Below are 27,485 nucleotides of genomic sequence, written 5' to 3'. Positions count from 1 at the left end.
TATGATCTAAAACTGAAGGTAATCATATCATTTTGCAAAGTTTGGGAGAATTAGAAATATGAATGTGCGTTTGAAGTAAATGTAACATGTACATTATACGCAAATGGTGCATTCATTTGGGAGTATTTTTTCATTTCAAATAACAATATTGTGTCCACGCTCATAATATTAATGAAGACTCGCTGAAAATATAACAGCAAGTTACAATTGCAAAATGGGTGTTTGGATTTTCCATCTCCCACCCTGAAACTGATCTATACTGATTAGTGTTTCGTATATATGTTTGGAGTCGGAATATATGAGAAAACAGCTGTGCAGTCTCTGGGATTCAAATCACGGATCTTGCAACTGCTACCTGGATGTAAAGATAAAGGGCTGTTAGTGAGTACAAGTCGATTGTGAAATGCATTCAGCATTTCACAATCGACCTGTACTTACTAACAGCTCCGCTGGAACGATTACTGTAGTGATAACCCAGATAATGTTACCTCATTCCGAGAAAAACACATATAACTAAAGATGCATTTTATTAACACATTCCAGCAGCGATTGCTACGCTACACTCTTTTGGCAAGATGTGCTGACATATCATAAAGGTAAACGCAAAGCAGAAGTATAAAAAGTATGAATCGTTTTAAGTCTTGAAGACGTCCACAACGCATGCTTCACCCATACATGTTGACGTTGATATTTGTGTCACCCTTCCTTGATCTGAGCAATGACATGCAGCATAAAGTTTTTACGTAAAAAGCAACCCCAACTTGCATGACTGGAGCATTGATTGTGCACGCCTAAATGATTTAGAACAATTCTAGGCAGCCATCTAACAGATTATTGCCCAGATTAATTGTGAAGCTATGACAGCGAAAACATTTTAACGCTTTAATATTTTAGGCAACTGCGCAAATCTCAGAAATCAACTGTTTACAGCTGTAATAGCCCAAAACAAGTTCACTTGTTTTGGGCTATTACAGCTCTAAGTGTGTGCATCACTAAGTGTAAATTATAGTGATGTTACATCACTAAATGTCATCAGTGAACTTCAGAAAAGATTAAAAGAGTTTGAAATGGCTAGAAAACTTAAAACTATGAGATGAATGCGGCTGATATTGTTCCATATTACTCTTAAACGGGGCAATTTGTCTTGGCAATGGCAATAAACCATTTTCTTTGTTTTTAGTACTGTCATTTTTCCACGAGATGAAACAGGGAGCTGTATGTTTGATTCATTCTGTCAATATCTGCAAGTTCTTTTATCTGATGTTCTCTGAATTTATAAGCAGATAAGGAAATTCTAAGTAAATTTGTAGGGAATATGAAGGTTATAACTATATAGGACTAATTTTAATAGATTAGAAGTTTCGTGACCTTTCTTTTATACACTTTTTAATGCAGTAGCAATTGAAGAATCTGATACACTAGAAATGTGAAACTGGGTAAACTGGGTACAAAGTCTAACTTATTAACGCTTAAAAAGTTTCTGATTTCTCTGTAAACACAGCAAAACAATTTGAAACGATGCAATGAAAACATCAAACAAAGCTGTTCCCAAAACCTGTTACATCTATTATAATTTTTAACTTACCATTCCACTGGTTAGCATTACCATTGATCTACTTTCAGTGTTTCAACGTACTATCATATCACTTAAAACTGCCGATAAATATTTCCGCCATTGGGCGAAATGTTATTACTCCTTTAGAGTTCAACCGCATAGTATTGTCTTCTGTGAAAACAGCGAAGCATGCTGGAAGGACAAGCATCGTACAAAGGAAAGAGGGAAACTTCAGCTTCCCTATGAGAAAGCCAGAAAAAGTATGAAAGCTGGAATACAATTTGAAAAATTCCAATCTTTCTGTTCAAGTGTTGAGTTGCTTCTCAGAATAATGCTCATAAATGTGGTTATGCTTATAAAATGCATAGATTCATCATTTTTATACTGCCTTTATTTTTTTAATGAGAGTTAACTTAATTTTTCCAAATGCCTTCAGATAGCACAGTCCTAATCTGCCTGTCGTCTTTGTTTATAACTCAGTTATTTAATTTACCTCTATTATTTATAAGGTGAACAAAGCCTACTCCATCTATACTTCCGTGTACTTGACTACATAAAATAAAATTTAAAAAAAAATATCAAAATTCAGGGAAATACTCTTAACGATGTTAAAGACACGTATATAAAAAAATAATAGCATAATATAAGGTGGTATCTCTTCGCGAGAAAATTTAATAACAATATAAACTTCCAAGAATACTTTAAGAACATAAAGCCAATTAGTTTGCATTGCATTGCGCTTAATTAAATTGTTAAACACTTAATTTCTATCGATCAACATGTTTTGTTTATATTCAGTTTAGAGTTTCTTCCGTATAGCTCAGAATTGTGTAATATTTAAAAAAATAATTGATTTATTACTTTAACAATAAGGATTTCATTCCTTTGTAAATTAACAAAATTTTTAAATATCTTAGAAAATTTCTAGTGTATTACATCTGACTAGGATCAAATCAAATTATTGCCTCACATTTCTTATCCATCGGTTTTCCTCCTCTCCTAAAGCGTTCAAGAAGAGGGGTAGTGTTTCTTAAATAAAATGTATTTCGATCGTGTTTTATAAAACTTGCCAGATCAGATACATACTAGTTATGTAATGAACTTTAAAAATCGAAATTTTAACGACTTTCTTAATAAAGTTTGGGAAACCTTACGTTAGTTCTTGTACATTTAAACAGCAGTTCAAGTTTTTAAGTACACACTTTCCATTTATACTACGTCTTATTTTCATGAGATTTAATGAGTTACATTATAGCGCTTATTGTCAAATTAATAACAAAAATCATCTGTATATATTATGGATATTTAAATTACAGAAATCAGCACATTAATGATTACTCATCAAGCATTATAAAGAACATTCGCATTATATTATATGTGTAATAATCTCCACTATTTTAAATGTCAACCCCTATAATCGTACCGACAGGCAGATGACTTACATTCTCGTCTTGCCTTCTAAATACAATAAATTCAAAATCAAATGAAGATTTGAAAGGAACCTATTTGTTAATACGTACGTCTGAAAATGGCACAAAACTGATACAATAAAAAAAATTATTCCGCAACTTGCGGCAAATGCTGAACATACTTTCAAGCAAAATTTAAATATAAAATACAAATCGCCATAAACTTAAACTTCGATTCAGGCCCTTAATATCTGCGAAGCAAATTTGGCTTTTGCGGAAGTTAAAGCTGGTAAATTAGAATAAAGTAACAAGGAAAGTAACGGATGAGAAAGACTGCCAAAAGACCTCTCATAAATTTAAGTATTATGCATTATGTACTCTAGCTAATTTGCAATGTGGTTGGATTAGACGAAAGTAGAAGTGAAATTTCAGGGAAACTAACACGATAACTGGTGTAATCATAAAATCTTATAAATTGAATATTTTATTCCTTGCATCTATCTCTTTAAATGGTTTTGATAAGAAATACAGTTTTTATAATATAAGCAAAATTAATCTAACTGGCAAAGGAGAGATTAGATTCTTTTATTAAAAGTTATTTACATACCAAAAACGTATCAAATTATCTTGGTAATTTAAATGGTTTATTTCTCAAGAAGAAATCTTCTTAAAACATTACTGACCAAATTAAATTCAGAAGTAAAGCCATTAACCAGTTTTCAAATGCACTTTAATCAAACTTCTCTTTTAAGCACCTCAGCTGAATTTCACTTACTACAAATGTGAAGGCTCACTTTTTTATTCTACAGAAATGTGCAGGACATTTCATAGGTAACTCTCATATACAGCCGCGCCGGTTTGAAGGTAGCTATTGTGCATGCAATTTACAAAATAAATCAAAATATCTTAAATTCCACAGTTTTGACTGAAATGTATTAGCATAAAAAGGTGCGGGAAGGAATAAAAACACTACATTGTTTGCTGCAATGCAAAAGACGAAAGTGCGCTTTGGAGCGGTTAAAGCTAACCTTTCAAGTGAATAGAACTGTTCAGGAAGGACTGAATGTTCGGGAGGTTGGTTATTGTAATATATTCATCCCATTCAACAAAGCAGACAATCTAGATTTATCATTGATAGCTTGAGGGCGCTTTGATAAATCTTGAAACTACGATGAAGCGAAACGAGAAAAGACATCTAGCTAATGCAGAGTCAACTGGATTTCCCCCCACTTGATAATTTGATCGAATGAGCCAAAATTAAGGCCATCTGGCTTTGTCGTTAACTTGGTAATTTGATTGATGGTGAATGCACTTAGTATAGCTAGTACTAAGATCCTATATAGAAAATACGTGTTTCAAATTCAGGTTAACTCAAATAAATACAAATGAATTCAAAATTTACTACAAGCAGAAACGGTATAATTGATAATAAGTCAATAAGAATAGGAACATTGTTAAACTTGCTTGGAGAGTGTATAAGTTATTTTTCCCGCCTTCTTAGCGAGACTTCGTGGTGTAGTGGTCAGCACACTCAGCGCGTAATTGAGAGGCCAGCCGTTCGATTCCCGGCGAAGGCGTTGCTAATTTTTCAACTTGCCGCTTCCCCCCCCCCCCACAAAAAAAAAAAAAAAAAAAAAAAAAAAAAAAAAAAAACTAATGCCTCTAGAAGTGTTACAGAGTGATGACTTATAATGCTCAATATATGCAATTTTTCAATGCGTCATTATTATACTGCTTGTTAATAAAGTGAGTAAATGGAGTATGACGATGACGTTCATTTACTTTTCATCCTTCCCTTTGCAGCTCTTCATAAATATGAGAAGTAAAACCTATTTTCTCATTGAAAAATTAAAAAAATCTGCCTTAGGTTTTTCTCTTCCTTTTTTTCTTCTTAAGAGAATTTCTACTGATTTTTTTATCTGTAAGTCACCATCAAACGTACAACCTATTATATTTCCCGTTTCTTAATCAAATGGAAACTGTAAAAATATACTTCCACTATATGTGTTTGTGCTTTCAGAAGATTCTTAATATTTACTATAGCAAAGATTAATTTGGTTTTTAAAATAAATAACGAAATCGGGTAAAAATGTTTTCTAACAATACATGGTTTTATTTGTATTTGAATAAGAAGTGACACAATTTTATTTTGCTATGGAAAAAACATGAGCTAAAAAGCTAAATAATAGATGATTAAGGCCAATAGTCATGTTTATCAGACGAGGATTTTCTCTTTGTTCAAAATGTTCTATACAAAAATAAAGTCATAACAATTATCAATTTTTGCTTTAATGCTTTCCCTGAATTATTGTTCAAAATTAACAAAAAACACTAGACTTTTTATCAGAATTTTTTTTTATTCTTTAATTTCATTCATCAGACGATTTGATTGAAAGACAACAAATGAAAATAATGTGATTCGTTTTGCTGAAATTATTTACAATAGCTGAATTTCATTTAGTGGAAAATGGAAAATAATGACCCAACAGACAAATAATATTTGATTAATTACATTAGAATAAATGAGAGACTAAAAGCATTTATAGGTCTATAAGTCATTTTAATTACGCATATTTTAGATTATTTAAACCTAAATATATTACAAAGCAGAGAACGAAATGTTACTATTCACCATATTTTGTTGACTCGTAGAACAAGAACAATTTCTGCGGAATAAGAGATACATTTGCAAGTGTAAGAACCTCGCATGTTTTCCAGTTATAAATGTTTCTAAATCTACAAAGTGCGTTGTGTTTTGAAAGTAAGTAAAAGTATTTTACATCAATAACTAAAATGTTGTTCTTGTCGGATTACATAGCCGGAAAATTTAAAAACATTACACTGATTCTTGTTGTTTAATTTCTTCCCTAATCGTTATTCTGCGTGCTATTTTAAGCTAAATAGTTTTGGACATTAAAAATATATCCCGTGTAATTTTAAATCCATTACCGAATACACATCTTACTTTACATTTTTGCTTGTACTGATTTTAGTCTATTTTAAGAGAAAGGTTTTGACGACATATTTTATTACATTTCTGTGATGTCAATCACGTACTTCAGATTTCCTTTGTATAATACTCTGTTCATCAGTCCATCTCCTTGAACAGCAGCACAGTCTGGTGTTTCTGATTTCGTATAAGAATATTATTTGATATTCGGTCCTTTTATAAGTTAAAATAGAGATTACAGTATAGAACTTCTGCTCACTGCATTCAGCTGATTATTTACTAGTCTTTCTAGTCTCTTAGTTCATAAGGTAAATAAACCAATAGTTTGTTCCCGAGTCTTTTCTATGGGTTATAATTTAACAATCAAGCCGTTCTGAAGTTCCTTTTCAAAAGATCTGTGGAAATCGATATATACAATATCCGCAGTACACGCCCATCTGTCATAAGCTTCCGTGACGCCATCATTAAACACCAATAAGTTCCTGACAAATGACTTACCAGTTCGAAAACCATGTTGGGAGTCAAAGAACAGACCATTGCCCTCAATGCGCCGACTTCATCTAAGCTTTAACCAGTGACTCAAACACTTTTCCCGCTAATGACTTTAAATTAGTAGGTCTATAATTTGCTACTTACTTTCTTAGAAATGGAAGCTACATCTCAATGGAATTTATTTCGTTTTACTCCAGAAAACGAAATATAAATTTATAGCATTTTTGATGCTGCACATATTTTAATTTCCTTTTCCCCCTGGATTTATTCTTGCAGTAATTATTTCAATTCCTTTAACAATTATAGAAACCTATATTTGGTAAGATTTCACTCTGTGAAAAAAAAATACATTTCATTCCCTCCAAAATACAAAACGGAAACTTTTAAGTATGTTGAAACGAAATACTCTGAAAGTCCACTAGCAAAGCTATAATGATGCAAACAATATTGGCTCACAATTAATCTTTGAAACATTTTTCAGCAAAATGAGAGTTTATGTACTTTGATTCACAACATAAATATTGTACAACGCAATTATTATTCACTCTCAAGGAAAGCTGTTTCGAGTTAAAAGCCAAAACCTATACCTGCTTGAACTGCAACACAGTCTGGTGTTTCTGATTTCGTATAAGAATATTATTTGATTTGTAATTTGATTTATAATTTATGGGATTGAAAACATTTATCTATTTACATGTACTAAAAACATTAGAGATATAATCAATTTCCTAAAAATAATTAAAAAATAAATGCTAAAATAAAATAAATAAGTAAAAATAAAGAAATCCAAAAAATTCCATTTAAGGCTGAACAGAACTGATATGAAAAATAACAAACTTGGGTTCAAGGTTTCGTAAAATATAATGTATTTATGTAATAATACATGGTCTTATTTGAATTTATTAAACTTAATTGTACATTTAATTGTGCTTAAACGCAGGTAATATTTTAAATGGTCAATGTAAGGTCTAATGATTAGGTTAACTTAATAACTAGGGAAAGCAATCTCTGATTTCATAGGCACAGAATTATTCAAATATGTTTTGTTTATATGCTTAAGAGTGAAACCATCGACAGTCCTGCTTTGCTCATCTTCGAGCTTACCATACAATGTCTGAGTTTCCATGATCCCAACAAGTTAGAAAGTTCAGAACAAAATAGCTGTCTGAAATTATCAAAGATCTATCTTCTGCATTTAAATATAAAGTACACATTAAATTCTAAGAGCGATAATTTCCTTGAATAGAAAAGTCGAGAAGGTTCCTGCATTAAAATGTTAAGCGGAGTTTCAGTCTGGTATGCTAACTTTTTTTTTTAAGTTTGTATTGAAGGAAGTAGGATTCCCTTCCTACAATGAGAAGCAAAAAAGTAAATAGAAAATAGTTTTTAATGAAATATGATAAAGTGAATATTACGTTTAATTTTAAATAGCATCAAAGTGTATCTTCTTTCTCTTGATCGTGAAACAAGGTGACGTTAATAGAAAATGTGAAAGGGATAAAAATATATTACGTACCATAAGAATAAACAGTTTCTTGGTTTCTTTGCATGCAGTATGTACCTGTGAATTTTAAAATTATTTTTTTCTGAATCTTATGATTAGATGCATATTTTACAATGTCAACTATGATACTAAGCTCAAATATATAAGAGTTGAAAATTTCATTAGTGACACAAAACGTAATACTTTACCTTTTAAGTAGAATTTATATGAAGTTAAAAGAAACTGCATGGAATACACATGGTTACTTCAATTCCGTAATAATAAGCAGTATGGGGTTCCTAAAATACTATAACTTAGAGTGCAAAAGTATTGAACACAAAATTTTATTTTTCCATTATTTATTCCGATACTGAAGGAAACCATGTTTCTGTGAACTATCTTATATCAAATTAATGGAAATCTCTTGGTATTATATTCTAACTACTAATGTGCACAGCTTGCGATGGAAATGACTTGAAAATATAATCTTGTTTTTAAGTATCAGATGTAGCATTGATCATTCGATATATATTAATGAATTATTTGGCAAGATGTCTTCAGGGTTACATTCCTGAAATGGGTAGATGTTCCCTTGCGAAACAATCGGTTAAAGCTTAGAAGTATCAGTTCTAAGAATACGTTATTGGAGAAGATCTGAGAACATTTTATGTTTTCATGCACCATTGGAAACTGATAAACAAGAGCCGTTTGGAAGCATTGTTTCTAGTGAGTATGGTAACATATAAATGCATGTTGGAATACTGAATTTAAGATAAACATTAGCACTAATAGTTCAACAGCAAAAATGGATCTTCGATCTCTAATTATATGCATGGTTTCACCGATATCAGCAGCAGACAGAATACAAATTTTAGACGAGTTTTCTTAGTTTTAATTTGAAATTGAAATCTCAGTCAGCTTTTTTTTTTTTTTTTTTTTTTTTTTTTTGTATAACTTACTTAATCTATGTTTCTTGCGTATGGAGAAAAAGAAAATGCATTTTCTTTCTGATTCAAGTCTTAATAAGTACAGATATTAAGGTCAGAGGCCCATGTTGATAGAAGTATTTTGTTGTAAAATTCATATCAAAGAAATGCAAAATTTATACAAAGCTTGAAATTCTTTCAATAAGAATACCAGTCTTTATGATTAGGATTTTTAATTTGTAGAGACATTAGGTATTTTCAGAAGCAGGCAAGATGAAAAATTAGCTACACCTTTTCCGGGAATCGAACCGCGGACCTCTGGAACACAGGCCCAGCGTGCAGAACCACTACACCACGAAGGCATGCTAGTAAGGCGGGAGAAATACCTTATAAATTACTATTTTGTTTTTAAATTTAGAAATGTGCGACTGTGTGCATTCAGTTTTTCAAAGTGAAATTCTAAGATCTTAAAGTTCTTCAAAACACAGTTTCCAATTGTGATAGTTATAAATTGAAAGCGGGATAAAATCTCAAATGAAATAGTGGTATAATCTGTTACTTTTGAACGAGTCTTTTAACCTTATTTTTTGCTTTATTCATTGATTAATATGTCTGCACAGAAATTACATTTGAATTTTTAAAGAGTTTTAGCTGTCCTAGTAATCTGTTATTCAGCTGCTTTTCAGTTATACAGCCACATATAAATACGCGTTGTTGATATTTTATTTCATGCTTAAGTCTGAATTGGAATGAAAAACAAATGCAAGGATTTCAATTATTTCCGGATTAAATTTCAACTCAGATATTATACATCTATATGATAATAACTGGTGTAAGTATTTTATCATATTTCATTAATGAAAAGTGCTCTTGATTAGAACTCAACATCGATTAAAAATTTCATATATTTGAATTCTTATTTTATATTTATTAAAACGAAACATTTGCTGCTAAGCACTATGTGTTCCCAAAATAAGGGTACTCTATGTTTAATAATGTATAATTTAGCTTTACTCATAAGCGAAAAATTTGCTTTACTCAACTCATTTACAACCTCCATTATACGAGTTATTCACTTGAGACAGAATATATTTAAATATAGATAGTGAAGACTTTTCAAAACTTCATGGAAAGAACTTCCAAAACTGCATCACTTAGCGAACATGGAACTTCCAAAACTGGAACATGCAACTTTCAAAACTGGAACATGCAACTTCCAAACTGGAACTAGAACATGGAACTTCCAAAACTGCATCACTTAGCGATATTTTAGCTTGTTATAATTTACATATTTTCTTTAACAAAGTAATATAGTTTACAATTACTGTATTATATGTACACTGCTGGCCACCGTAAATGCAAAACCCTGAAGAAAGCATGCAAATAACATGAAATTTACAACATGCATTAGCGGAGGTGAGATATGCAAATGATTAGGATTTCAGCGCAGATGCACATCACGCGCGCCTGTGGCGCCACTTCAAACCGCTATTTAAAGCTTGGAGTTTTTTTCAAAAAAGATCCATTATGCCTCGTAGTAAACAGCGATCATCGTTTGATCAAGTATCCGAGTTCGACAGAGGAAGCATATTGGCCTACCGAGAGTGTTGATTACCTTTCAGGGAAATCGGTAGCCGTGTTGGACGAAACCAAACAACTGCAATGCGGATATGTGACCGTTGCATGCAGGAGGGTACGACGGACCGACGTGTTCGATAGCATACACCTTAGTGCTTCACTTCACGTGATGACAGGAACATTGTACGCATGGCAGTGACGGATCGCTCAGTTACATCACGAACCACAGCACAGCACATTCAGTCTGTAACGCATCATCCAGTGTCTACGCGTACCTTTCGACGCCGTTTACAGCAGAGTGGTCTTTCCGCAAGGCGTCCATTACTTCGTCTACCCTTGACAGAGAACCACAGACGTCTGCGCCGCCAATGGTGCGAAGAAAGAAGGATGTGGACTGCAGAATGGAATGAAATTGTCTTTACTGACGAGTCACACTTCTGTCTGCACCACCACGATGGTCGGACTCGAGTCTGGAGACACAGTGGAGAGAATATGCTGAACAGTTGCGTTAGGCACCGCCCCACTGGTCCTGCATCGGGTATTATGGTATGAGGCGGTATTGCATATCACTCTCGCACTCCTCTAATATGCATTGCCGGTACTTTAAACAGCTTGCTCTACATCTCCTAGGTGTTGGAGCCAGTTGTCATTCCTTACCTTCAGGGCTTGCCCACAGCCATATTTCAACAGGATAATGCACGACCACACGTATGCACACATTGTCCAAGGGTTCTTCGTCAATCGCCAGATTGAATTGCTTCCATGGCCGGCTCGCTCTCCGGATCTTTCGCCGATAGAAAACATGTTGTCCATGTTGCTGAATGATTGACCCAGATTACATCCCAAGCTGCCACACCAGATCTACTTTGGCAACGTGTGGAAGCTGCTTGGTCTGCTGTACCCCAAGACCGCATCCAAATCTCTTTGAATCAATGCCGAGGCGTGTGGCAGCGGTGATCTCCAACAATGGGGCGGCTACTCTGGCTACTGTTTCTGGAAGGAACCACACTTCACAGAAGTCTATAAATTTAATCTTTTGATACTTGGTCAACATGGTATCTACTAAATAAATTTTGTTGTGATATCTCTTGTCTTTCTTGGTGTTGCAATTTGGGTGGCCAGCAGTTTATGATAGCAACTCTGAGTAATAGATTTTTATTTTATCTGTTGCCTGTTAATGATATCATGTTTATAAACCTCACTTTTCTGAAAATATTCAAATGCCAATCTTAAATAAAGTTCTTTGAGTTTTAAATTACCTTAGTACCCTTTGTATTCCCTGATTATAAGTTATATCGTCTTTTTGCTTTCCTAGTTGAAACTAATAGAGCATTTCTATAAAAGAAACGCTTACTGTACATCTTATTCGGAAACTTTATAGGACATAAGGCCATCCTTTACATCTATGCAACTACCACTGTCATATAATTTGCGTATTATTGCTGAACTCTTCAAAATACAGTAAGCGAATTCTTTGACATCACTACATATTGATGAAGTTTATAATTTCTTTTCATATTTAAATTATGCTACATTTTAAATTTCGTTGCATACCTTATTTATAATTTTCCATATGCCAAAGCTTATTTTTGTGCATTTCCTTATGCGTATAAAAAGAAGAATGTAAATTCAGATTATGCACTGGTTTCAGTATATTAAGAAAGAGTCATAAAAGCCATGATAAAAAAATAACTAATAAATAAATAAAAGAATATAAACACAAAACACTGTACGAGAAACTCTTTGAAGTTTAGATAAAATACGAATTTCATCATGTGCTTTAAAGTGGCATAAAATATTTTATACAGGAAAGAATTTTCATCCAAATATTAACGAATAGAGAAATATCTTAGGTATGAGATATCACAATAGAATAACCAAAACACTATGTCAGCAACCAGAGCCGGGGCAAGGGTAAAGCGAGTGGGACACTTACTTTAGATGAGCAACTAAAAGGAACTCCAAATAAACTACGAAAATTATGAAATTCATTAAAAAATATGATTGTTATCTCTAGATTTTGAAACACCTCAAAAAGTATATTATCAAAATATGATATATAAAGTAATAAACAATTTTAGCATTATTTGCTTTAATGTAAAAGCATTATATTTCTGGTATTGCTTTCATAAGTCGGTGCTATATGTGCTATACGAATTCTCTGATTTCCATAATCATCTTTCTTAGTCATATTCTTGGCTAGGGTGAATTTTATGTTTGACAGAGCATAGAATCAAAGTAATAAGCAGAAAAAATATTTAAATCTGAACTAAGTTACTTAATTACTAACGGAATTTGTGATTTTGTTATGCTTTTAAGTTTGCTCAACGTCAAACTGACGTGTTCATAAAATAGATTTTAAACCTTCACTTTGTTATTTCTATATTTATATGGTAGACGCAATGATAAGTTGTCTGACATGCCTTAGCAGTTCTAGTAGATTAGAAATTTAAAGTACTGAAGAACCGTGTAAATCTGCGCTGTAATGAACCCTTCAAAGAACTTTATTTTAATGATATCGACTGACTGATTAACTCCAGATTCTTCTCATACCGAATAATTATTGATAATCCTGTAAAGCTCCTTGGTGCACAGACTACCGCCAAAGCCATTATAACAGTCACTAAATCCGGTGTAGTGTTTTGATAGATGATACCAGATACAATCTTAAGGACCAGTTAGTTCAGTTTTAATCACACGTGTTGGATCCTGTACTACAAGCTCAACTCTAAACCAAAAACCTCAACTCTAGGCCATAAACCTTTGAGGTGACAAATCCGCAGATATGAATTTATTTTGACCGTAAACGACAGAATTGCTTATATACAGTCATCGTACTACGTCTGAATGGTTTTTCTCAAGTCTCCCGGTGGCATACCATAGCAGTTGTTTACCCAAAGAATATATTCAAAATTTCTTTTATGGCTATAAAACCTGTTTTAGAATGTAAAATAATGAGTCATTCCCAAATGCAGTTTTGTATGCTAGTTCCCTATTATAAAAATGAATACAACTTAGGCTAATTTTAGTATGGCGACGTTCTTTTACTGACTAAGTAATTAAATTTGGCGAATATTACACTAATTTAGAGAAGTTAGGTAATCATTCTATTTATTCTTTTATGAACGAAACTCAATTTAATATTTCATTTCCAGTTTCTATTTCTCAACATTTACCTCGATTGAGCCTGAATTTAATAGCAGATAATAGCTCTATTATGTGTAATTTTATTTATTTAAATTGCAAAACATTTTAGCATTATTTTTAAACCAATGTTACTGTTTTCTGCTAACACCCAGTTAAGACAACTATGGATATTTTTTATGACGCAGTTTTTATATGTCCTAAAGATGATATAATACAATAATATCTCATTTTATTTTTACAATGAAACTAACTAATTTTTATTTTTACAATGAAACTAACTAATTTTTATTTTTACAATGAAACTAACTAATTTTTATTTTTACAATGAAACTAACTAACTATATCAAAAACGTTAATTAGCCCTCAGGGGCTCACTTTTGTGAGTACGGGTGTGGCAATCCCGAGGTACCCTAGCCCTTCAGGGGATCATCTTCTTGATGAGACGGGTGTCACGATCCTGGAGCCCCAGTGATGTATCCTCTTTTCCGTCTCCTCTCCTCTTGGCTGGAACTTTTTCCCTTCCCTTCTCCCTTGTGGTTTCTCTCTACGGAGTTTGGGGCTCGTCACGAGAGGCTGGAACAGACCTTGTTTCTAGTTTTCGAGTGGCGAGAAAACTGCCCACGTGTTTGCCGTGCGTGGAGACCCGTGTCGCTGGAAAGGAGGGTCCTGGTAGTTGAGGGGCGAGGTACTGTCCCCAACACACTGCTTTGACCTCTGCTTCAGCTAAACGGGAGGCACCTTAGTCGTCCTCATGGGTGTCAATCGGCTGGTCACTAGTCCTTGTGTCAGTGGCTTGGGGTCAAGCTCTCGGGAGTACCTGCTTTCGGGAAAGCCGACTGTGGGGCTTCAGTTTGCGTATAGGTCCGGCTAGCCCTAACACAGGAATCTGTGTTCCCTTGTTGGGCTCCGTGGTGGGCGGGGCCGTCGGACCCGAATTTTTTCTCATCTAATCATGGCTTCTTTATTCATTCTCAAAAAACCCGAGTCAAATGAAACGAACAAAGAAATTGAAATTGTAGACAAATCCATCAACAAGAAGACCCGTACAGATGCAAATGACAAAGACACTGAAATTATTGATAAATCCAATACAAAGAAGATCCGCACCGATGCAAATGCCAAAGAATCTACTGATTGTCCACGCTTCCTTGTTATCTCTAGTCCTTTTGGTGAACTGCAAAAGATGTCTCCTTTTCTCGTAAACAAATATATACATTCATGTATAGGTGAGCCAAGGAACATAAAGCGTCTCCGGTCAGGAGACCTGCTTATTGATACCATGTCGGCCACCCAGTCTGCTTCTCTTTCCGGACAAACCAAATTTGGAGAAATATCTATAATTGTGTCAGCGCACAAAACACTTAATTTTTGTAGAGGTGTGATCTCGGAGATCGACCTTCTGTGTGTTTCAGAAGAAGAGTTCGTCTCCGAGTTAGCTGACCAAAATGTCTGTGGTGCTAGGCGGATCAAGATGCGAAAAGAAGGTAAGTTGATCGATACAAAACACGTGATCATTACCTTCAACACGCCTGATCTGCCTAAGAATATTAAGGCCGGATATCTAAATCTTCCTGTAAGACCTTATATTCCTAACCCTATGCGATGTTTCCAGTGCCAGCGTTTCGGCCATTCTAAGATGACTTGTCGTGGCAGCCTCACATGCGCTCGATGCTCACAGATTGGCCACGATTCCGAAAATTGTTCCGCTGCGCCTTCGTGTATAAATTGCAAGGGTCAGCACCCAGCATTTTCACGCCTGTGCCCAAAATGGAAATCCGAAAAAGAAGTACAGACTCTTAAAGTCACCAGGAACATCTCGTATGCGGAAGCCAGAAAACTAGTTCAAAGCACACAGCTCCAATCAAACAAGTCTTATGCCAGTGCAGTTAAAACAACACGTAGCATTGCCACCCAAACATCAATAGGCACGCAGACTAAACCAAATAAAACCCAACCGACTACATCCACCAAGAAAACAGAAAAGTCAACTCATTTAATACAAAATAAAGAAACAGTCATTCAAAGTAAACCAAAAAAGTATCAAATAAAAATAGAAGTTCCAGCAATAGCTCTTTTGACGAAATGATTTCTGAATCTGCGGATTCAGACACCATGGAAGTAGAGGAGGGTCTAGAATTTCCCAGGCATCTACTTCCACGAAAAACCAAACAAGAGCACAGAAAGAACAAAAACCAGACATAATGGCCACCCTCGTCTCATGGAACTGTCGCGGTTTCCACCGAAATTTGCTCGACATCAAAGCCATAATAAATGCTTATCATCCTGTATGCTTCGCAGTACAGGAAACAAATCTAAAACCAGAACAACAGGCAAAACTTCGGAGGTTTTCCTTCGTCAGGAAAGATAACCTTGCAGGTGAGCGTGCCAGTGGAGGTGTAGGTCTCCTCACCTCACTGGATTATCCCTCAAATGTGCTTTCTTTGACGACATCCCTCCAAGTTGTCGCTACTCAAACAAATTTTGATATTGTTGTTACAGTCGTTTCTCTGTATTTGCCTCCAAATGAGCATATTGATCAGCAAGATTTAAATGGTCTTTTAGAGCAGCTGCCTGAGCCTTTTATCATAATAGGAGATTTTAACGGCCATAGTCCGCTCTGGGGTAGTATAGATACAAATTGCCGAGGAAGACAAATTGAGCAGATGATCGAAGATCATAGCCTTTGTCTCCTGAATAATGGGCAGGATACTTACTTCCATGAGCCTTCAAGAACATTCCACGCTCTCGACCTTGCCATCTGTTCACCGTCTCTGTTGCCATTTTGCACTTTTAGTGTCGGAAATGACCTGTACAACAGCGATCATTATCCCTTTTTTGTATCTCTTGCACGAAGAGGAGCAAACCCCATGTCGAGACTCCCTCGGTTTATACTAGACAGGGCAGACTGGGAACTCTTCTCTTCCTCCGCAGAGCTCACAGAGGAAATGGTAGAAGATGTGCATATCGAAGACGCTGTGGAAGCTGTTACTAATACTATTATTCAGGCAGCTATGCTTTCGATTCCTAGAACATCAGGAAAAATACTAAAATATTCGAAACCGTGGTGGAATCGCGACTGTCATGAAGCACTGAAAAAACAGAAAAAAGCATGGGGTATTTTTCGTAGATATCCGACTCTGCGAAACCTCATAGCCTTTAAAAGAGCCAAAGCAAATGCACGAAAAGTAAGAAGGCAGAGCCAGAGGGATTCCTGGATTTCATATGTGTCGTCAATAACATCCTCCACGCCTAGTAAGCGGGTTTGGGAAAGAGTTCGAAAAGCATGCGGCATATATAAAGACCACTCACTTTCCTTTTTGGAAAAAGATGGCCGAGTGATTAGCTCCATAGAGGAAATTGCGAATACTATTGGTGAGACATTTGCTGCCGTTTCTTCAAGCAGAAACTATTCACCTGCATTTCTCTCTATCAAGCAACACTCTGAAATAAATCCCATCGCATTCAACTCTTCCAAATCTGAGCCTTACAATAGAGCATTTACTATGGTGGAATTAAAGAGAGCTTTATTGCAGACACATAGGTCTTCTCCGGTTCTTGATGGCGTGAATTACGAAATGCTAATGCATCTGTCCTATAAGTCACTGAATGCCCTTCTCACTCTTTACAATAGGGTGTGGAAGGAGCGTACCTTTCCCAGTGCATGGAGGAGAGCTGTTGTCATTCCTATTGCTAAGCCAGGGAAAGATCCAAGGAATCCCTCCAACTATCGGCCAATTGCCCTTACGAGTTGCCTCTGCAAACTGTTTGAAAAGATGGTAAACAGCCGCCTAGTCTACTTCTTGGAAAAAAATAATATTATATCACCTTATCAAAGCGGTTTTAGAAAAGGGAGAACAACCGTAGATAACATGCTCCTCTTAGAGACATCCATTCGAAAAGCTTTTGTAAGAAAAAATCACCTTGTCTCAATTTTCTTCGATATAGAGAAAGCTTATGATAAGGCAGGGAGATACGGTATACTTCGCGATCTTCACGAGAGTGGCTTGCGCGGCAACCTACCAATTTTCATTCAGAATTTCCTGAACGCTAGAACTTTTCAAGTAAGAATTGGCTCTGTTTTTTCGGATGTTTTTCAACAGGAAGAGGGTGTGCCTCAAGGCTGTGTGCTTAGTGTAACCCTGTTTAGTTTAAAAATAAACTCAGTACTAAAAGAACTTCCTTCCACCATCATGGATCTCTATATGTTGATGATCTGCAGATTAGCTGTCGAGGGGCAGACATGAGATACGTAGAGAGGCAGTTGCAGATAGCTCTGAATAAGATCCAAGAATGGTCAAACAAACAGGGATTTACTTTTTCCAAACAAAAAACTGTGTGTGTGCACTTTTGTAGGAAGCGAGGTCTCCATCCCGAACCTGAGTTATATCTCAATGGTTCAATTATTCCAGTTGCGCCCGAAGTAAAATTTTTAGGAGTGACGTTCGACCAGAAATTGACTTTCCTTCCTCATGTTTTAAACCTGAGAAAGAAGTGTTTAAAAACACTAAATATTTTAAAAGTGTTGGCGAACACCTCCTGGGGTGCAGAGCGTTGCTCCATGCTTCGCATTTACAGAGCCCTGGTTCGCTCTAGACTGGACTATGGCTCAGTTGTTTACGGATCCGCTCGGTCATCAGTTTTGTTAAAACTCGATCCTGTTCACCATCAAGCTCTGCGGATTTGTTCAGGAGCTTTCAGAACTTCTCGTGTCCAGAGCCTGTATGTTGACTCTAACGAACCATCACTTTATCTGAGGCGTGAGCAATTGTCCCTATTGCAATATTTTAATATTCTATCACAACCTGAACATCCCAATAAAATGTACTTACTTGAGGATGTGTGTAACACTTTATTTGAAACACGTCCATCCTGTGTTCCTACCTTTCCTTTAAGAGTTCGCCCTATCATTGAGGAACTTTCCCTCTCTGATATGCGCCCCCAAGCAGTACAGAATTTTGAATTCCCACCTTGGAAAAATGCACGGATTCAGCTTCTTGATGTTTTCAAGCATCACGTCAAGGCAAGCACCAATGACATTATTTATAGACAACTCTTCGCTGAGCACAGGCACAAATATAGCAGTTATCTTCCAGTTTATACAGATGGATCCAAGTCAACAGATCATGTCGGGATGGCATTTGTAATTGAAGACCACATGGAGGGCAGACGCTTGCACCATGCCTCCTCTGTCTTAACATCTGAATTAACTGCAATATATTATTGTCTTTTGTACATCTCTAGGCTCTGCCACAAAAAGTTTATAGTTTATACAGACTCCTATAGTGCACTGAAATCTTTAGAAGCTTTTTCTAACACTCAAAACCCAGTCATAGTGGATGTTCTCAAGATACATATAAACTTAACGAGTCGTGGATATGAAATTCTGTACTGCTGGGTTCCCGATCATGTGGGAATTAAAGGGAATGAGCTGGCAGATATCACAGCCAAATCTGCTGATGAACTGTCCAATCGCCTCATCCCTTTTGGAGACATCTGTTGTGTTGTGAAAAAGAAGATACGAAAAAAATGGCAGCAATTTTGGGATGTTCAGCGTCAAAACAAGTTAAGAAATGTAAAGCCTAGAATTGAGCATTGGGATTTTGCTGGAAATCGTAAAGAAGAAGTTCTTTTTACTCGCCTCAGAATTGGTCACACAAGAGTGACACATGGCTACCTTTTAAAAGCAGAGAATGAGCCTGCTTGTTCAAATTGTAATGTTTGTCTATCTGTCCGTCATATTTTAATTGAGTGTCCATATTTTAATAATCTTCGTCAGAAGTATTTTAATAGCTGTGACTTACCTCTCGACCGTTTAATCGGAAGGGAGGTGAATTGTAATTTATTTTATTATTTAAAAGAGACTGGCTTTTATCACCTAATGTAATTTGTTTTGAAAATTGTGTCTTGAATTTTAAATGTGTGGTTTTAACTTGTTTTTATATGACTTCATCCTCTGGATTTGATACATTTGTCTACTTGTTTTTATTTATTGTATTTTAATTTCATCAATTGTACTCACCCCATCTCGCGTTTGGCGCACTATAATCAACTTTGGTTTTGCGCCATAATCTCTCACTCACTCACTCACTCAAAAACGTTAATTAACTTGCAAAACACTATTATTTTTCTTATGAATTCTTGGAATCGTATTATGGGATTTAGGTCTAAAAAGAGTCTAAACTGATTTTTCGAAAGAGAAGAAATTCCAGAACAAAGTATCATAAAGTGTTAGAAATCTTAAGAATTCATATCAGTTACAAATTTTGTTTCCTTTTATAATTTTATTGATAACTTATTCTCTTATGTTGCTTTATATCTTAAGTTAGATGCTTTTAAAGTTATTATCATTTGACAGATGAAAAATAAATTTTAGACAAATGGAATGTTCAAAATTCTCAAGATCAGTATTCTGCTTGAAAATATCTCATGTATTTACTCGCAAAGTAGTAGCATTACTGGAATTAGTTACTATAAATTTGGTTATATGTACCCAAACTACCTTTCGTACGGTTCTGTTTAACTGATGTTTTTCAAAAAGTGTGTTTCTTTATAATAACAATTTATCTGACATTTAGGTTTGTGAATAATTAATGGATTTATGTATCGTATCTATGTACTTTGCTGAATAAAATCTGCATTAATATTGTGTTAACAAAGGATATCTCATTTCTGTGTTTTCGATGCTTGCATTCAGAGGTACATTTTACGAATTTTCGTCAGTTTCCAGTGCATTTAGAAAAATTCATTTTATCATTTATCAAAACTTTAGTTTCACTCTCTAACAAATGAATTGATACCCCTTTATTAAGCATGCAAATTTCTTTAAATGGATACTCATTCCAAAATCGCATGATTCGAATGTTGTCTGGATGTTAAGAAGCTCTAACATCATTCAGGAAAGAATGAATTGCACCGAAGCGTTCAAAATCAATTCTTTCACAGGATGAAAATGCATTTTTACCTGTATTCGCGTATTTCCTTTTATTCTAGGCAACGCATAATTTGTTCATTAATGAATGGCATTCGATATTGGCGAGACGAAATTCCAACTAAATACGGCTCTCGTTACATAGAAATAGCCTCCGATTTACTTCGCAATATTTATTACAGACACAATAAGTTTTAAATTTATAAGAAAGTTTAAATTTTAAGTAATATTTAAGTTACGATTTTTAGTTTTATAGTCTTTTACTTTTAAACAGAGCCATCATCACTTTAATACTCATCACCATAAAAATCTTATTTTAGTCAAAACAGTTCTCTGAAGAATATTGAATAAGCATAGGATAAAAAAATGCCATTATATGAAATAAAAATTGTACATTTCGGAAAATACCTGACACTTTTAATATATTGTTAGACTTTGTAATTTACCTAATTCAGCATTTTGGACAATTTCAGTAGCAATCAAAATATGATTAATTATGCTTACATCTAAGCAACAAAACGCTTCCGCATTTTAAGATTATCCTTGTAAAAATAAGCATAACATATCCTTTTAAGAATTATTCAAAACTAGTTCCTTGGAAGAGTATTCAAGGTGAAGTTTTCGTGAAAAATATTTATATGCAGAATGCCGAAAAACCGAGGCACTACGAAAAGTTCTTACGAAAAGCAATTTTGCATTCCGTCACTTCTACTAATACGATGTATTTTTCTATAACATTTAAAATACAAAATATTCATAAGAGATATACTGAATAAATGACAGTTCATCACAATTTAAATTTTCAGTCAGAATGACGTTTCATGAAACTTTTAATAAAAAAAAATGTTTCCATTAAGATTCATAAAATATTCTCCCATATTCCGTACGCAACATTTACCGGACTCGTATTTTTCTCCATTATCATTTTATATTCATTTCACAAAATAAAATACGAATAATTTTTTTTTTAAATTGATAAATGATCACTTATTCAATTTACTGATATCAACACAATATATTTGAACATTTTTTTATAAATCACTTGTAAATAAATTCGTTCAAAAACACAAGAAGCTATAGTAAAATAAACAACGAAATTTTTGTGGTGTTGTAAATTCACGTAAGTCTCCTAAAAGTATTTTCGTGAAGAAATTTTCTTTAAAAACAAAATAGCATTAAAGGAGTTCGCAACGCAAACCAGAGCATATATTATGAATAAAAATTTTAATCTGATAAATCCTCTTTATTCAATGTCAGAAAGTTTAATGATAAATCCGTTGTCAAAAATAAGATATGCTTTTTGTTCGAAATTTTCATAGCAAATTCGGTTTAAAAAATTTATCTATAACGCAGTTTTCATGAATAAATTTTCTTTAATACATAAATAAATAAACCGTAAAACTCTAAAACCATCAATGGGCAAACTGTGGTGGCTACAGGGTTCGATCTGAGAGCTTCGAGTTAGTACATCTGCATGTTATTACCAAGACAACATTAATGTCTGGAGAAAGGATAATTTAAATAATATAAATATTCAGACTTTTCTGTTGGAAAACGTTCGATGTTTTATTTTTTCTTTTTAGAATAGGTTAAGTTAGTTGAGTATGACAAAGCGCACGAGAGTTATCTGCTTAGGCAAAGGGAGGCTTTCTTCCAGGACATTCTGAGAAAACTTGTTCGTAATCACTTTAGACATGGGGAGGCCCACAAAAAACAATCATGCAGCCAGGCCGTTCACCCGAGTTAGAGATAGAGTCAATCCAAAGAATCTCTCTTTGGTCAAACTATCCCACACTGTGCCTCATTAACCACTTGGTCACTTGTGGCGCTGCTATTCTTTGAGCGGTGAGCCTTCAGCATTCACACATGCATTTTCTCTAATGTCTTCTATGATCATGCAGAATAAGGGCGTAATCGTTGAGACAGTGGTTGTCCACATCTTGCTAGTACACGTCCTTTTTAACCATAGTTCACCTAAGCAACTATTAGCACCATTTTCCTGTGTTTTTGCTCATATGGTAAAATAGAAAGAATATCACTGTTCCTGTTGATATATAACAGGATGATCAATTCCGGTGTTATAATGCCACATTTGTCAATCACATAGCCCCCTCCTTGCATTTGCCTGTAACATTTCACCTTGCAGTTTCATACCAGCTGGCTTCAAAGTGAATGGGTATACCTCTTAAACTACAAACGATTTCACACGCAAAAAATTATTTTAACCTGAAATGCTCTATATTCGTCAAAAAAGAATACAGATTACATTTCGTATTTAAATACAAACTGGTGAAAATTAATAAATAAATTACTGCAATTAGGCAAGTTTAAATTTAAATGATAATTTAGCAATTTATCGCTGCTTTTTACTCGCATTTTTCTCATCATCGCATATTCTCCCTTACATTTTTCATCACAGTAATAGTTAGGATGGATATAAAGTATTATATGTAAGTGAACAAAGAAAGGTAATAAAATTAGTGAGTGTAAATAATTCTTTGAAATACAGAATGAAGCATACCCCGTCTTTGGTAATAACAACTGCATCAGCATTTTTATATAAAACTTTAAACTTAACAGATGCATAGCTTGTGCTTACAGTTTAAATCTTTACAGCTTGTGGGATTTCATATAACACAGAATGTGAATTAAAATTCAAAATATAATTATTGCTGGAGATACACAGTGCAAAAGCCTAGCAAATCTCGACTCTGGCGATGCAGATTAATACTCTAATGATTCGGCTTGTAAAAAGGCTAACGCCTGATAACCTAATTCTCAGAGCTGTTGGAGGAAATACCCCAATAATCAGCGTTGCTTCCAAGGCTCTCTATCTAATCTACAAGAACTCAGTTTTTATATACATATGTATCATATGAGAATGATAAAAGTAGAATTGATAGTAAAATTCAAATCATAAATATAACGAGTTAATTAAATTAAACTCTCTCCAAATTCTTAACTTCACAGCAAAGGCGCATAAAGCTAAATATTATATAAAAATAAGAAGGCTTATCATCAAAGTGTAGCAGAAATAACGTCCTTCATGATACCCAACTGGTATACATTTATGTTTCCAGTCCTTAATACATTTATCCGGATAAAAGAGAAATGTTGCGCTTGCTTATTTAACAGAATACGCAAAGTAGGCGAAGAATGATTTCCGTGAAGTACGGAGAACTTTCTAACGAAAGCTGAACCGTACGCGTATTACATGTGAAGAGAATCATAACAAGATTCATGCAATTAGACCATTCGCTGGTATATAAACCTGGGTCAATTACCAGTATTTAGTGTCCTCATGAACGTTGTGAAAGTGTTTAATTTCTTTTTGGGCAAGGAATTTAAACTCATTTTAGTTTTACTTTGTTTGTATGGGGTAGTTTAAAAAAATACCATCTTTGCACATGCTTTAGGCTGTGGAAAGTGTAGTTATGTAGCCACACCAAACGATTTTTAACTCATTTCAGTCTAACTCAGAGAAGGATCTGCATTGTAGTATTCAGCTAAAGCAGTTAACTTATAACACCCTTAAGGGAAAAAATAGCCTCTTTTTTTCTCCAAAATGAAGCACTAAATCAAATTCCTTTTGAACATAGCTGAAATTAACAAACCCGTGGCATAAAAACTTTAAATATTAATTTCACGCCCTAAGATTTTATAGAGCTATAAAACGCTTCTGACTTGGAATTTCGTTTACGTAACTCTAAATTTAAATGCTTTACTAAGGTAATAAATGCTTAATGAAGGTTTCGTTTAAGTGTAATTCAGCAATTGAATTAAAATTAATTTTTATTTAAATATATGCTAAAGAAATACTATACTTATTCAGAGAAATACAACAGTGAAATAATTAGTTGTTCTTTTAGGTACGATATCTTTATTTTAATGCAAAATTTTCGGAATAATATTTTAATGCGATTAATTTCATAAGAAAAATCGGCTAAAATATGATCCTCCTGTAAAAATATTATTAATGTTTAAGAATATAAATTGTTAATTTTCATGGTTCAGAATCTCTTTATCCTTTAAAAGAAAGACTTCCCATATTTTCTGTAATGAACAAGCACAGAGTTTAAAAATTATGTGGTAGAGTACTTCTAACTTGGTAAAAAAGCACAGATACAGTTTGCTAATTACTTATAATTCCAGTTGCCATCTGAGTTAAGAAGTTTTACCCTGATACATGAGAGTGAAATTACATCAAAACCATGATCTATGCCAATATCGTTTTCCTACAATAGCGCGTTAAGCCTAAACAGCGTAAAACAAACCTAGAATATAATGTAAACGATTTGCTTTAGTCTAATAAAAAGTATAGAGTCATAAGGGTTTTTGAATCAGGAGACATGAAAAATGTTCAGTGCTCTCACCAGGACTCGAACTTTGAAGCTTTCGCATACACGTCGAATATACTTCCAGTTACACCATGAAGGCATGCAAAATGCCTTATAAAAATAATACCTTATAAACATAAAGTATATAACTGATCCTAGTTAAATTAAGTTTTCTAAGACTAGAATTAATTTTAAATATTTGCTTTCGTGTTAAATTAATCAAAATGATAAGCAACTTTATTTGTATGCATATTCTTTTACTGCATCAGCAGTTTACAGAGTGTCACTCTGTTAGAATATTTAACACCGGCGCCAGGCGCAGCGTCGTTGCCACCAAGATGGCAATATCTAAGGCAAATTTATTAACGTAAGATTTGGCTAGCGACTACCTGAAATGAAGAAAGAGAAACTGTAAGGCATCCTGATTTTTTTTTTTATCAGAAGATATCGGAGGTCTTCTAGTTGCATTGCTGGAGGAAACATTAAGAGTTCTAATTTTTACCTAAGAGGTATTTCCAAAACAGAGATAGATTTCCGTTTACATGAATGGTTGAGTAGTAATGCAGTTGAACACTATTAGTTCAACTCAGTTTCAAAAACCATCTAAGAGACTAGCTACGTGACAGCCCTCTTTCTAAGCACTGCTCCTTTCAGGCAACTTTACGTATTCTCAGTATTGTACTAAACAAAAAAGCACTGCATTTTTCTTTGATCAAGGTAATGAAAAACATGTAAAAAGCAGAAGCATGAACGTACACCACTGCCATATTACTAAATGTCACACTTTATTGCATCTTAGGATGGATGAAAGCAACTGGAAACTTCTCTGACAAGGAATACGTAGTTATATTATCTGACATACTATTTATATTTTCGGAATACTATTTGGATTATGGCAAATCTTCCTATACTGATAGCCCTAGCATAATTTATCATGACTTATGTCTCTCCTTGAGTATGGTTCATTGTCTATTCTTTTAGATAATTTCTGCTTAGAATATTAGATTGAAAGATACTAAAAATAATTGCTAAAATGATAGCCTTAACTGTAAATTGCTGCGCTTTATCGGATTTTTTATTTTAATTATTTTTATTTTAGGGACTTTTGAAAGCATATTTTTTCTTATTCTGGTCTTATATCGAAACTGGCCTTTTAAATTTTAATCATCGTAAACTGAGTTGTCGCCATAAAACAGATGACTATAACCTCCAAAACACTCAGTTATTTTTCCAAAGTTTTAAATTGCATATCTTCTTATTTTATTTTTTTAACAAAAGAAGCTTAATGATAATAATACGCTGAGATGAAAACTAGAAACTTACGATTCAGATAAATTATCAACCGATCATAAATAATATAAATATCGCAGCAGTAATAAATTCACTCATTTTAGGTATGAATTAGATTATTATATGATGTTGGTTATGATACACTTAAATGTTAGCCAAATTTTATTGAAAGTTTACGAGTTTATAAATTTACCGAAAAGGTAAGAAATTATGCCAAATAATTTTCTTTAGCTTTGTTAATAACAATACGCTATGTTTTAAAAGACAGGCTGTGAATTTATATAATAATAATAAATTATGTTTTTAAAATATTAATTATATAATTAATATTATACAATTAAAAATACATTTTGGTATAGCATGTTTTTTAGCCCATATTAGAAGCGCAAGTTTCGAGAAGTGAATAAAAATGAAATAGGAAACTCCTTTAAACAAATAAAAATACTTCCATTGTAAATATATAGTATTAAAATTGATTATCTTACTTGCAGTTAGTTCGAAATTATTGCGAAATATTGAGCATTTCACCACAAAGGCCTATTGTTACCGAAGTAAATAGAAAACTCTGATAAATCACATTTTGGAATTATTTTTTCTCATCACAAGCAACAAACGATGTGGTCTCTTAGCAATTGTCTAAAATGACATGGGCCACGGGAATAAGAGATAATACGTTCTTTATCGATTTACTTTCTTCAGAGACCATTCTCATTCGTTGGCAAAAAAAATGAAAGAAAGAAAATGATAAAAATCTTGGCGATGGAGACGACGTTAGGAAAGACGGATATCAATTTTTAACATCGCTGCCTCAAAAAACGAACAGATATTAAGCGGAATAGGAAAGTCATCATCGCTTCAATGTAGAGGGCATTCAGGAGCAGTCTGCCAGCTCTGCTGCAGCCAGAAGTTTTTCTCCTTCAATACTGCCCTTTTTCTTTAATGGTAGTGCTACTCATGTGACTATCTTGCAGTTCGTAAAGTCGATTCCACTTCATAGAGATTTCCGACAGCCTGAGTCTTGAAAACTTTAATCGCTAAGTTAGGATAAAAGGTATCCGCAAATCTAATGAATGTTCGTAGGAAAGAGGTAAGCATCAAAGTAAGGCGGATATATGTATGTGTGCGCACAAAATATATTAAAGCATAAATACACCCATGCTTCGGATTTTACTCTTCCACTCAATATCTTTTATTTGCCTCAATATAGTAATAAGAGAATATGAAAATCCTCCTTGACTCATCTTTAGACATAGATTTTACACAAAGGAATTTAAAATTGGGTTTCCGCATGCGTAGTATACGAAGTCTGTGCAAATGTTTAAGAAAATTGGCTACAGCCTTTATTTCTTTATGGATTATCCTCAGTTATGGGCCTTCAATAGCTTAGCCT

Source organism: Stegodyphus dumicola, chromosome X2, assembly GCF_044657685.1.
Source record: "Stegodyphus dumicola isolate Sdum_Otavi_A_Nest chromosome X2, ASM4465768v1".
Taxonomy (NCBI): Eukaryota; Metazoa; Arthropoda; class Arachnida; order Araneae; family Eresidae; genus Stegodyphus; species Stegodyphus dumicola.
The sequence above is the reverse complement of the archived record's forward strand: the minus strand, read 5'-3'. Positions refer to the sequence as shown.